General features: G+C 43.7%; 2 long non-coding RNA genes across 2 annotated transcripts; one reads left to right on the plus strand and one right to left on the minus strand.

Moving 5' to 3' along the window:
* Nucleotides 1-2,431: 2,431 nt before the first annotated feature.
* LOC308458441 lies at nucleotides 2,432-9,154 on the minus strand. The gene is made up of 3 exons (XR_013977416.1): nucleotides 9,084-9,154; nucleotides 8,778-8,988; nucleotides 2,432-2,564 (listed from the first exon to the last, which is right to left on the minus strand). It is a non-coding gene; the product is annotated as an uncharacterized lncRNA (long non-coding RNA).
* An 85-nt stretch (nucleotides 9,155-9,239) lies between these two features.
* On the plus strand, nucleotides 9,240-10,424 carry LOC308458460. Its single transcript, XR_013977438.1, has 2 exons — nucleotides 9,240-9,361; nucleotides 10,297-10,424. It is a non-coding gene; the product is annotated as an uncharacterized lncRNA (long non-coding RNA).
* The last annotated feature ends 915 nt before the right edge of the window (nucleotides 10,425-11,339 follow it).

The following is an 11,339-nucleotide window of genomic DNA, read 5'->3' on the forward strand; positions in this document are numbered from 1 at the left end:
ACATGCCAGGATATACTCCTTAGCTCTGTTTTGAAGCTTGCCTGAGATCATTTGAATTGCACTCTTCAGCTCCAGCTTCCCAGCAGCCTTTGCAAAAGGAAGCCTGGAGAGGCTTCTGTCAGGCTGGTTGACAGCTCCCATTTATTGCTTTAGAGCCTTGGACTTGTGCATATGTGTCCCTCTGTTTCCTTTCCCTTGTTATCTCTTGACCTCCCCTGAATCTATATCTGCGATGAATCCTGCCCCGTCTTTCTTCCTTGTCCTTGACAGTTTGCCCTTAGATGTCCTGGACCTCATGGCACACATCCCAGCTATTGCTGCCCACATCCTGGCTTGCCCCCTGACCATGTCTTTTTATCACTCTGAAAACTTCCCTCCCCTTTCATTATAGCTATGGACAAATTGCATGTAATAACGCATTTCCGACCATTTGTGGCATGTGAATCAGATGGGTCCAAGAGGAGGAAGAATCTTCCCGCAGGAGATGGTCGGCACAAGCTTAGCCATCCTTGCAGGCTTTAGGATATCAGCTGCATACCCCTCCCCTTTTATTCATGGCTTGCAGGCAGCAGGCTGAAGATCTCTCACCACATCTAGTTCCCAGCCAGTCATAACAAATGTCACCCTTTCACTGGTCATTTAATAGTGAATGAGCCATAAGTGAAATCCAAATTGGAACATTTCTAGATTTGGGTCTGCTGGAGCAACTAGAAAACTTGGAGTGCCCTCCAAGCACTGCGATAAAACTATAGAAAACAAATAAGAAATGTGTTCATTGAACAAAGAGAACAATTGTTTGAGTTGTGTTAATAATTCTGGAACTTTCTAACATTGGCTTCCCACAATGTGAAGACTGACTGGTTCATTGAGTGCCTGATATTAGTTGTAATTAGTTGTCTCCAGTTGGAGACAAGCAGTTGTCCCCAGCAGTCTTTACCAAAGGTATCATAGGCTTTGAAGACGATCAAACTCAGGATGAAGAGAAGAGTTTGGATTTGATATCCCGCTTTAAGGACTAAGGAGTCTCAAAGCGGCTAAAAATCTCCTTTCCCTTCTTCCACCACAACAAACACTCTGTGAGGTGAGTGAGGCTGAGAGACAGAGAAGTGTGACTAGCCGAAGGTCACTCAGCAGCTGCATGTGGAGGAGCGGAGATGCGAACCCGGTTCACCAGATTATGAGTCCACCACTCTTAACCACTACACCATGCTGGGAGAAATGCGCTAAGAGGAAGGCATGCTTGGGAAACCCTCACCATGATCAACTCCCGCCTGGAAATCTATGTCTCCACTGTGGAAGGATGTGTGGATCCAGAACTGGCCTTCATAGTCTCTTATGGACTCACTGTTAAGACTGTGTTCATGGAAGACAATCTTACTCACCTACAAGTGATCACCAAAGAAGAAGATTAGTTGTAATATATAGTGTAGCATTTTCATTTTTTGTACTTTGCATCTATACCCCAGCAAGCATAAACAGGATTTTGGGGAAGGGCCACAGCTTAGTGGTAGTCCACCTGCTTTGCACCCCAAATATCCGGGTTCAATCTCTGGGATCTCCGGTTAGGCACAGAAAAAAACGCTGCCTAAAACCTTGGAGAATTGCTTGTCAGTCAGTGTAGACAATAATGAGTTACCATATTTTTCGCTCTATAACACGCACCCGACCATAACACGCATGTAGTTTTTAGAGGAGGAAAACAAGAGGAAAAAAAATCTAAACGAAACAGTGGATATATGATTTTTGTGGTTCATGCTGTGGCCACAGACATGTGATCTGACAGTGAGTTTGGAGTAGCCCAATGCAAAAATCCTGAGGATCCATGTGGATCCATGCTTTGTAACCACGTTTTAAGTGGGGAGGGGAGGAAAAGCACTCAAGGGACAAGGAGCACGTGTGGGGTGTGTGGAGAAGGATGCTGCTAATAATGAAGAAGAGGTGTATAAAGGGAGACGGCTCCTCTCCTCTCCCACTTTGCTCCTTTAAAGAAGCAGGCTCTCTGTCCCTCTCTTCTCCCCACTCAGCAGCTCTTCTCCCGCTTTGCTGTTTCAAAGCGAGCCACGGAGGAGGGAAGGAAGGGGAACCATGGATCCTCTGCTCACGACTGCAGCAGATCCCCCCGCCATCCGTAGGCATTCCCTCCATAACACGCACAGACATTTCCCCTTACTTTCTAGGAGGAAAAAAAGTGAGTGTTATAGTGCAAAAAATACGGTAAATAACTAATATAAGGCACTTCACCCTGTTCATTTGCTTCTCATTTTTTAATGTCCCACACACATGAGTTCTTAAGAATATGTTTAGGCCGTTTCGTCTTGTTCTCAGTTCAGATTCAGAGCAAAGGTCGTGTTTCTTTTATCTCATCCAACTCATCAAAATACCTTTGAGAAGAACTGGTTTTAGTCAGTCTGGTGAAGAGACTTCAGATATTAGCAGAGATGCATTTCAAATCCTTTAGGCAGTCTCTTATCCTCAGGCACTCTTTTCTTGAGAAAAAAAAATAGTATCACTGAGGAAACCAGATGAGGACTCTTTGGCGAAGAAGACTTAATGGACCCATTGCTCTGAAAATGAGAAATATAAATAAGAGAACACCTCAATATGTACTTAAGAATTCACCCAGCACAGTACAACTAGACAATGCTTTGGATTAAATTCCTGACATACAAACAAATGTGTCTGGTAAAGTCAGAGCAATCTCTGTCCTTTATATAACTGAATGCGGGAGGTAGGACGAATATCTGCTTAGTAAAAGATCCAAGCCTGTCTGAACTTGCTGGAAGTCTAATGTTCCATGGAAAGTAAACTAATGTACCATGTTTACAATGATTCAAGATGGGGGGGGGGGGGAAGGTTCCAGTAAGAGTCTTTTTCAAGGTCATATCAGGTTCATCAGAAAGACAGCCCTGGACCCAACTATTAGTAATAGATCTAGGGCTAAGTTAATCATTACATCAAGTGCTGAACTAGACATATGAGAGAGACTAAAGTGATGAGTGTGGAGTCTTGGGTCTCTGCCAAACATCTACAAGCAACAGGAGGAGGAGGAGGAGGAGGAGGAGCAGGTGTGATTGGAGAAGAAATGTCCAATCCACTTCAGAAACTAGACTGGGTAATCTAGAACTTCAAAGTCCAATGAGGAGAAATGGCAATGTGGAGAATTTCAGAAGCATGTCTAGCACATGATCCTTTAGTCTTCCCTAATAAGGTCGTCCCCAGGTGTCACCATGGTTAGACACCTGCCAATCACCACAACCTGACAGAGAGCCCACCATTAGGAATGTAAACAGGAAAAAGTAAAGTTGAATAATATTTTTTTAAAATCACATAGGGGCCAAAATAGTTTTCCAGGCCAAAATAATTTCAGAAGTATCACTTGGAAGAACTTGTGTGTGTGTGTGTGTGTGTGTGTGTGTGTGTGTGTGTGTGCTTGAAACCCCAGTCAACTTAACACAGAGAGACACACCGTGAAAGAACTCTTGCCAAACACAGTATGAAATGCTCTATATCCTGGCTAAGGTCTATGAAAGTCAACAGGGTTATAAACAATTGAAAACACGTGAAGGACTTTGTGTTAGCCAAACTACTAAAGTTAAAGGGATTAACCCTCTTATCAAGGAAGAGATGCTGACTGGTTAGTTTCAATGCCCTTTTGGCACATCATGTAAAATTTAACAAGCTTCAGAGAGGTAGTGCAGAGCCAGGGAGAGCAAACGAAAGCAGACATCACAGCTCCTTTTCAAGTTCAATATTTGTAAGGTCAGTGTAATGTTTGTGACAGATCCATGCCTCGATCCAGGCCAAGTTTTCAAAGTGCCCCAGGTTCAACACAGAGAAATCCACCCGAGGAATTATGCTGGAGTGCTTGAGTAATGGGGATTCTACAGGGAAGATGAGGAGTCTGCTTGTGGTTAAAAAGGTAAAGGGACCCCTGACCATTAGGTCCAGTTGTGGCCAACTCTGGGGTTGCGGCGCTCATCTTGCTTTATTGGCCGAGGGAGCCGGCGTACAGCTTCCAGGTCATGTGGCCAGCATGACTAAGCCACTTCTGGCGAACCAGAGCAGCGCACGGAAATGCCGTTTACCTTCCCGCTGGAGTGGTACCTATTTATCTACTTGTACTTTGACATGCTTCCGACTGCTAGGTTGGCAGGAGCAGGGACTGAGCAACGGCAGCTCACCCCGTCGCGGGGATTCAAACCGCCGGCCTTCTGATCAACAAGTCCTAAGCTCTGTGGTTTAACTCACAGCCTAACCCGCTTGTGGTTAGGCGCGGGCAAATTTCTCAATTTTTGCTTCTTTCAGCATCTCCTTTTTCCCAATCTTTGTTTCAGTTCCCTGCATTTTCACATCAGTTTGTGCAATTTTAAAAAATAAAAAAGTCATAACAAAAACATATCAGCATGTTAATGCATATTTCTCCCAATAAACACATTTTCTGTAATATAACTTATTTTTAATCAGTTTACATATATATGTGTAATATGTATATATGAGATATATGTGTGTGTGTGTGTAATATATCTATGAAAGGTTGCCCACTCCTGAGCTAAGCTGCACATCACCTAATATGGGCTTGTGTCTATGTTGGTTTTTGGGGACGGGAAATAGTTTGTCATGACACTTGCTAACAAGTAACATCTGCCTGCCAGGGAAACACAGCTGACAATTTACTGGAAGACACACTCTGTCTGAATATACAAAGGGAACATTTCTTGATGTTTCTGATTAATGAAGGATGTGCAGAAGAAACTTATGTTCTGACTTGGTCTCTTAGGCCAACATGTCAGCCACAAGTGATTTGGAGATTAACAGAAGTCTTCAGAATGGGCCATATCCTTGATGGAAGCTAGTGTAGTACAGGGGTTAGCTGCTTGGAAGGGGATCATGTGAATCTGCAGTCACATTCTCATACTCTTGTTTCTGACTTTACAAAATTATTGGGGACACCCGTTGCACCTGTTTTGGAGCGAGTGGGAAAGCGACAATTTATTTATTTATAGTTTTTAAATATAATGTTTATTGATTTCTTTTTTAACACAATATTTCAACATATCAATAACAAAACAAATAAATTCTTTGCTCTACTGAGCTCGTGACTTACTTCCCTCCATCTCTTCAGCAGGTTTTTTATTTTCAAGTCTTTGTATCACACTTTATATTCTCTACTTCTGACCTTGATGTCCTTATAATCAATTCTGTCTCTTTGGTCTAGAAAGTTTTAGAACTTCCTTTCTTTCGTTGCAGAATTTATATCAGTCCTGATAGTGTCTTCACATTTTTACAATAATTATTCATATACCCAATAAATTTACTCCAACCTCTCTGAAATTTTTGGTCGTCTTGATTCCAGACTCTGCCTGTCAGCGTGGCCAGTTCCGCATAGTCCATCATCTTCGTCTGCCACTCTTCAATCGTTGGTAATTCCTGCAGCTTCCATCTTTGGGCTAATAAAGTTCTTGCCGCAGTTGTGGCGTACATAAATAGTCTTTGGTCTATCTTTGCCATTTCTTCTCCCATCAGACCCAGCAAGAATGCCTCAGGTTTTCTGGGGAAGGTATATCTAAACATATTTTTTAGTTCATTGTACATCAATTCCTGACTTTTTGTCAGGCTTAGACTGATGCTGTTCTTGTAAGTTTCATTCATATGTTTCTGGACTTGATTTGATTCTTTGCTGCTTGTTTGTTTTTAAAATAAATACAGTGGTACCTCGGGTTAAGAACTTAATTCGTTCCGGAGGTCCATTCTTAACCTGAAACTATTCTTAACCTGAGACACCACTTTAGCTAATGGGGCCTCCCGCTGCCGCCACGCCGCTGCCACACAATTTCTGTTCTCATCCTGAAGCAAAGTTCTTAACCTGAGGTACTATTTCTGGGTTAGCAGAGTCTGTAACCTGAAGTATCTGTAACCTGAAGCATCTGTAACCCGAGGTACCACTGTATCCTGTTTCAGATTTGATTTCAGGCACTGGTGTGTGAACAGCTTGAGAAATCAGGTCCACTTCCTGGTGGGGCTGGGTTGTGGTCCGGCCACCTAGCCACTCCCCTCAGTGCCAGGGTGGGACAGCGTCCCACATCACGCTGGGGGAGACCCCGGTCATGTCAGGTTGCCAGGCAGCCAATCAGGTCGCTTGGGGGTGTGGCCAGGAACAATTTAAGCCATGGCGTGATTCTGAGGCTTCCTCCTTCAGCCTCGCGCCATTATTCTCCTGGGGGTGGCTTGGGGGCCTTGACACTCAAAGCAGTTGCCCATATGCATTCGTCATCAACAAAGCAAATGCAGATGGAAGTGCAGACTCTCATCCACAAACGAGCTGTTTTGTACCTGAATGTGAATGCAAGCATGCATGATGATTCCTGGCTGAGAAAGGAAATTCACAGAAAGGCTTCTTCCATAATTGCATCTCCTTTTCTGGATCATGGGGGTGGGGATGCATGGGCAGGTGGGTGGATATGTTGCTTTTTAATACTATTTGACTGCTGCAATCTGCTTGCCCGGATTTTATTTTTTGAAGCTGGGGGAGAATTAAAATAAGCACATCTGTGGATGGTTTTAGTGGCATAAAAACATTTCATGGGGTAGAGTTTCAGCCAACACAAATGCTTTGAGCATTAGAGTAGTAGGTATCTATCTACATGATAAATTACCCTCTATTTTTTGTTGTTGCAAAACTTTTGCTTGACATAGTTGCCAAATTGCCTCTTTTCTGTTTTGCCAGGGGGAGAAAATTAAGCATTTTGCAATATTCTGTTAAAATACTGTAGACATCCTGTTGGGGCTTGCAGATAACATCTCAAGATCATCTCTGAAGCATGCCATTAGAGATCAAGTAGTCCAATGTCTTAGAAGTATAGACTGTGTCTGATGTATTTTGGATACTGTGACTACATTAATAAGGTTGCTGTTATCAAGAGGATGATCAGTGCTTCCATGTGTAATCATATTGAGATCAGCCTGGATAGCTCAGTTGGTTAGAACGTGGTGCTGATAATGCCAAGGTTGCAGGTTCAATGAGACAGCTACATATTCCCACATTGCAGGGGGTTGGACTGGATGATCCAACTCTATAGTTCTATGATACTATGATCTCTCTTTAGAAGGAACACAGGAACATGGGAAGCTGCCTTATACTATGTCACGACATTGGTTCATCTCACTCTGCTTTGTCTACACTGACTAACAAAACAAAGCAAAAGAGCAGTCTTCAACATCAGCAGTCAGGAGCGCTTCAGCCCTGCTTTTGAGTTTCTGTCCTGTTTTCGAGTTTGTTTGAAACCTAAACAGCTTATCTCTTATTCCTTTGTAACTTTTTCTTAAAACCTTTTTTAAACTCAGGGAGCGTTTCATCCCTGCTCTTTAGTTTGCTGGAAATCATTTAAAATAATTTAAGATTTACAAAGTTCTCTTAAATAGGGCTATGTTCAAAACTTGTCATTGAGGTTTTTATACCTTTTTTCAGCATTTCAGCCCTGCTCTTGAGTTTGTTTGATATCACTTAAAATCATTTAAAGTTATAAAATTCTTTATTTCCTTCTGAGGAAACTGATTAGTTCAGTGAAATGAGTTTTGTAACCGGCATCTCGTTAAGTCTTAATTCTAGGTTAATTTTCCCTTAAATTTTCTGATTTTTGTTATTTAATTTAATTCTATAGTCAGTTACCTCTCGTTTCAGGGATTTTCACGGCAATTCTTTTGTTCTGTTTTGTTAATCTTTTGGTTGCATGACTGTCTTTTTTCCACTGTTGTCTACACTGACTGGCAGACGTTCTTCAGGATCCCAGAAAGGAGTGTCTTCCAGCCCAACCTTCAGATACTGGGTTTTGAACCACGAACCTTCTGCATGCAAAGCAGATGCTCTACCACTGAGCTATGACCACCAGTTTAAATATAACTGGGGTATCATCCGGGGGTATAACAGCAATGTTGAATCCTTGCTTTAGGGCAGTGGTGGAGATCTGAAGATTTACATAAAGGCTGTTCAGTGTCCCCTTTATATGTTACCTCCATGAAGGTTGCAGTTATGTTCCTGGTCTCATCTCTGGCATCAGTCAAGCTGCCACATATAGGCCTCTTCATGAACATGAGCAGACCAACGCATGGACTTCTGGAACAGGGGTCAGGCAGCATGTTTGATGCTGGGCCTAGGAATCTTGGCACCACTCCCCAGCAATCATGTAATGCCCCTTTCATGCCAGGGATCTAGTATATCACAGTGTGTGTGTGTGTGTGTGTGTGTGTGGCCATAACTCAGTGGTAGAGCACCTGCTTTGCAGGCAGAAGGTCTCATGTTTAACCCCCAGCATCTCCAGAGCTAGGAATGTACCCAGTCTGGAATCTTGGAGATCCTCTGCCAGTCATTGTAGACAATACTGAGCTAGATGGATTAATGGTCTGACTCAGTACAAGGCAGCTTTCTGTGTTCCTATTTATGATGTTTTTGCTTCTTTCCCCCATGGAGTTATCCTGGAAAACAGACCTTAGACTGTCTTCTGAGCTGGTAGAAGAAAATAATGCTAAGATAATGAACCAAAACCCAAAGTTTACAAAAAAATAATTTGTGTACAGCTGTGGCTTCTCTGTGTCTATGTTTTGTTCCATCTGAAGTCTCATGTATTTGACTGAGCTCCTTTGCTTTTTAAAGAAGGTCCCTACTGTGAGTAACAGCAGAAAACAATGCAGTTTTTCTTTTATGTTGTATGGGAAAGAACGGTTCCAAAGCAACCATAACTCAAACCAAATCTGCACATTGGTATTTGAGAAACAGAACTTACCCTTCTGCAAAGTGGCTCTCTGGAATTCAAACTCTCAAGGTCATGCAAGGCTCAAGCACTGTATATTCAAGAGGCAGGAAATGAATGTCACTCTAGCTAGACTTTGGTCCAGTGTTGCCCTGCAGTACAGTGCCAGAATTTGCTGACTCATACCTGTGATTCACCATGTATAATTGCTTAAGTGATTGGATAATGCCAGCAGCTACAGCCACTGTAAACAGAAGAAATAAACAGAAGAAATGTTATACCTGCTGCACTGCAAATTCAGGGAAGAGGGGTAAATGAGAGGAAGAACAAGACACAGACCTGCAGGAGGAAATGGAAGGACCTCTTGATATCAAGCCCACAACATTATTATCCCTATCTATATCCCATACCATTTCTTACTATATAATAAAGCAGTAAGGCTGTCATCATGCTGCAGCTTGTGAGGTCACCAATAGGTGGCCACAGAAACTCCAGCATGATAACAGGCTAGCAGGCAGATGCGCAAGCAAGCAGGCAGCCAAGAGGGTGGGAGGTACTTCAGAGAGCAGAGCGCTAAACCACTTACTGAAGTACCCCGCACCCTCCTTTCAAAGAGGGTGAGGTGAGCTGTTAGAAAGAGGGAGGGGGAGGGGCTTGGAGTGATCTGTGACTGGGAGGGGTGGGGAGAGCAGAGAGGAGGAGGGATTGGGATTGAGCTATGGGGGGGAGAGGTTTGGGTGAGCTGGGAGGGGATAGACAAGGGAGTGGGTGAGACATAAAGAGAGTAAGGGTTGGTCAGGTGTGGGGGAAGGGGGGTTGGCAAAGGGGCTGGCTGGTAGGTGGCATTGGTCAGAGGAGCAAGTTGGGACAGTAGTCCCTAGTATTAAATATAAATGCACAATCAGGCAACCTTACAAGGAAGTCCTCTTACCCCCTTTTAGGGGTGCCAGGCATTGCGGAACAGCCAGAGCTTGCCCCCTGCCAACGGTGCAGGGCTGCATGTCAGGGACTGTTCCTTGCCTTGAAAACTTGTCCCATGTCAGCCTGTAGAATTGGCCAATGGCAGGCTGGTGTGGAGGGCTTGGCTTTCTGGAGGTGGGCCTGGGGGAACAACCAGGCTTTCCTGAGGTATGCTCCTGGGGGATTTAAATCAGCCCACGCCAGTTCCTAGCACTCAGCTCTTCTGCATGGTCTTGTTTATTTGGTAGCTCACCTGAGGAGGGGAGAATGTGCAGCCTGGGCCTGCAAGAACTCTGTTGGCAATATTGGAGAAAATGTTTTATACAAAAGTACTTGACTCCTGGAATTACTCCTGAATTAGGCCCATTAAATGATTCCATTCTGTAGACTTGAGGGTTTTTTTTTGTTTTTGTTTAACAGAGCTGGACTATCATCTTGAAAGACTGCTGGTTCCAGCTCCCGCACAATATCCCCGCATGGTTAGGGTTGTCCCAATAGTTTATAATTACTCGGTATGAAGTATGCATCTGTGTTAACTTGACTTGGCTGCCTTCTTAATTAAGTGCCATTTCCCTGTTCACTTCTGCTTCAGGATGCAGTACAAGATTCAGAGCCGGCGTTCCAACAGATGAGGTGCCCAAAGCCTTAACCAGCTGCTTTTTTTAGAGACATTCACATCCTGCACTGTTACTGAAACTCTAATAAACTGGCATTAAACTATAGGGGTATGCAGACAGTGTGTTCAATGCATCAACCTTTTAGGGACACCCTCTGTGCCAACGCACTTGCTGGACACACACTCAGTACCTGCATATTCAGAGGACATGTGAAAGGTGGTTTATATGTCTATATATGTCTCTATGTTTGTGGCTGGGAACCCTTTTTCACAGGGCTACTTGGATGCGCAGTTTCTGGGGTTGTGGCCAGTGTTTATGTTGGGGGCACCATCTCACACAACCCTCGTGCATTCCCTGAAGACTCGAGGGAAGAGAGGGGGGGCATGTGAACTACAAAGCCAGCTGCTTTGTCAACACATACACAGATAGTCACTCATGTTAACCTCTTAACGTTCAGGGAAACTCTCACTGACTGCTGGGACTGCATGCCAAGACCACCCAACTGTGCCGCCTTTTGTTTGGTGAGTTTCCTGAAACCTCTCTTTCAAATCATTCTTGGAAATCTTTAATGTGGTTGCTGTTCCCCATCCAGATCTAAAAACCACATCTCATTCCTTGGGGTATTTGTTATGAGAGAGGAGCAGCTGCGCTTGTTCCTCCATCGCCACATTCCCATTCTCAAGCAGCATTGTGAAAGCTTGGAGGCGTCCTGGGAAAGAAGCGTGCTCACAAAAGAAACAATTGAATTAAGAATGACTTATCCTCCAAATACTCTATATCTTGCTTAGTGTTCCCCCAACAGTGCTTATCATTGCTGAGCTGCTTCCTATAAAGGATGGGGTAAGCTATTGATTTCAGATTCCCTCAGACCACATTCGCACCATAGGTTGAAAGCATTATGGTACCACTTTAAAGCATTATGATACCAGAGTTCCTCAGGAAGAGGGATTGCTAAACCACTCTGGGAACTGTAGCTCTGAGAGAAGAACCAGATGTCTCCTAACAACTCACAACACCC

This window comes from Podarcis pityusensis (assembly GCF_964106645.2).
Source record: "Podarcis pityusensis genome assembly, chromosome: 11".
Classification (NCBI taxonomy): Eukaryota; Metazoa; Chordata; class Lepidosauria; order Squamata; family Lacertidae; genus Podarcis; species Podarcis pityusensis.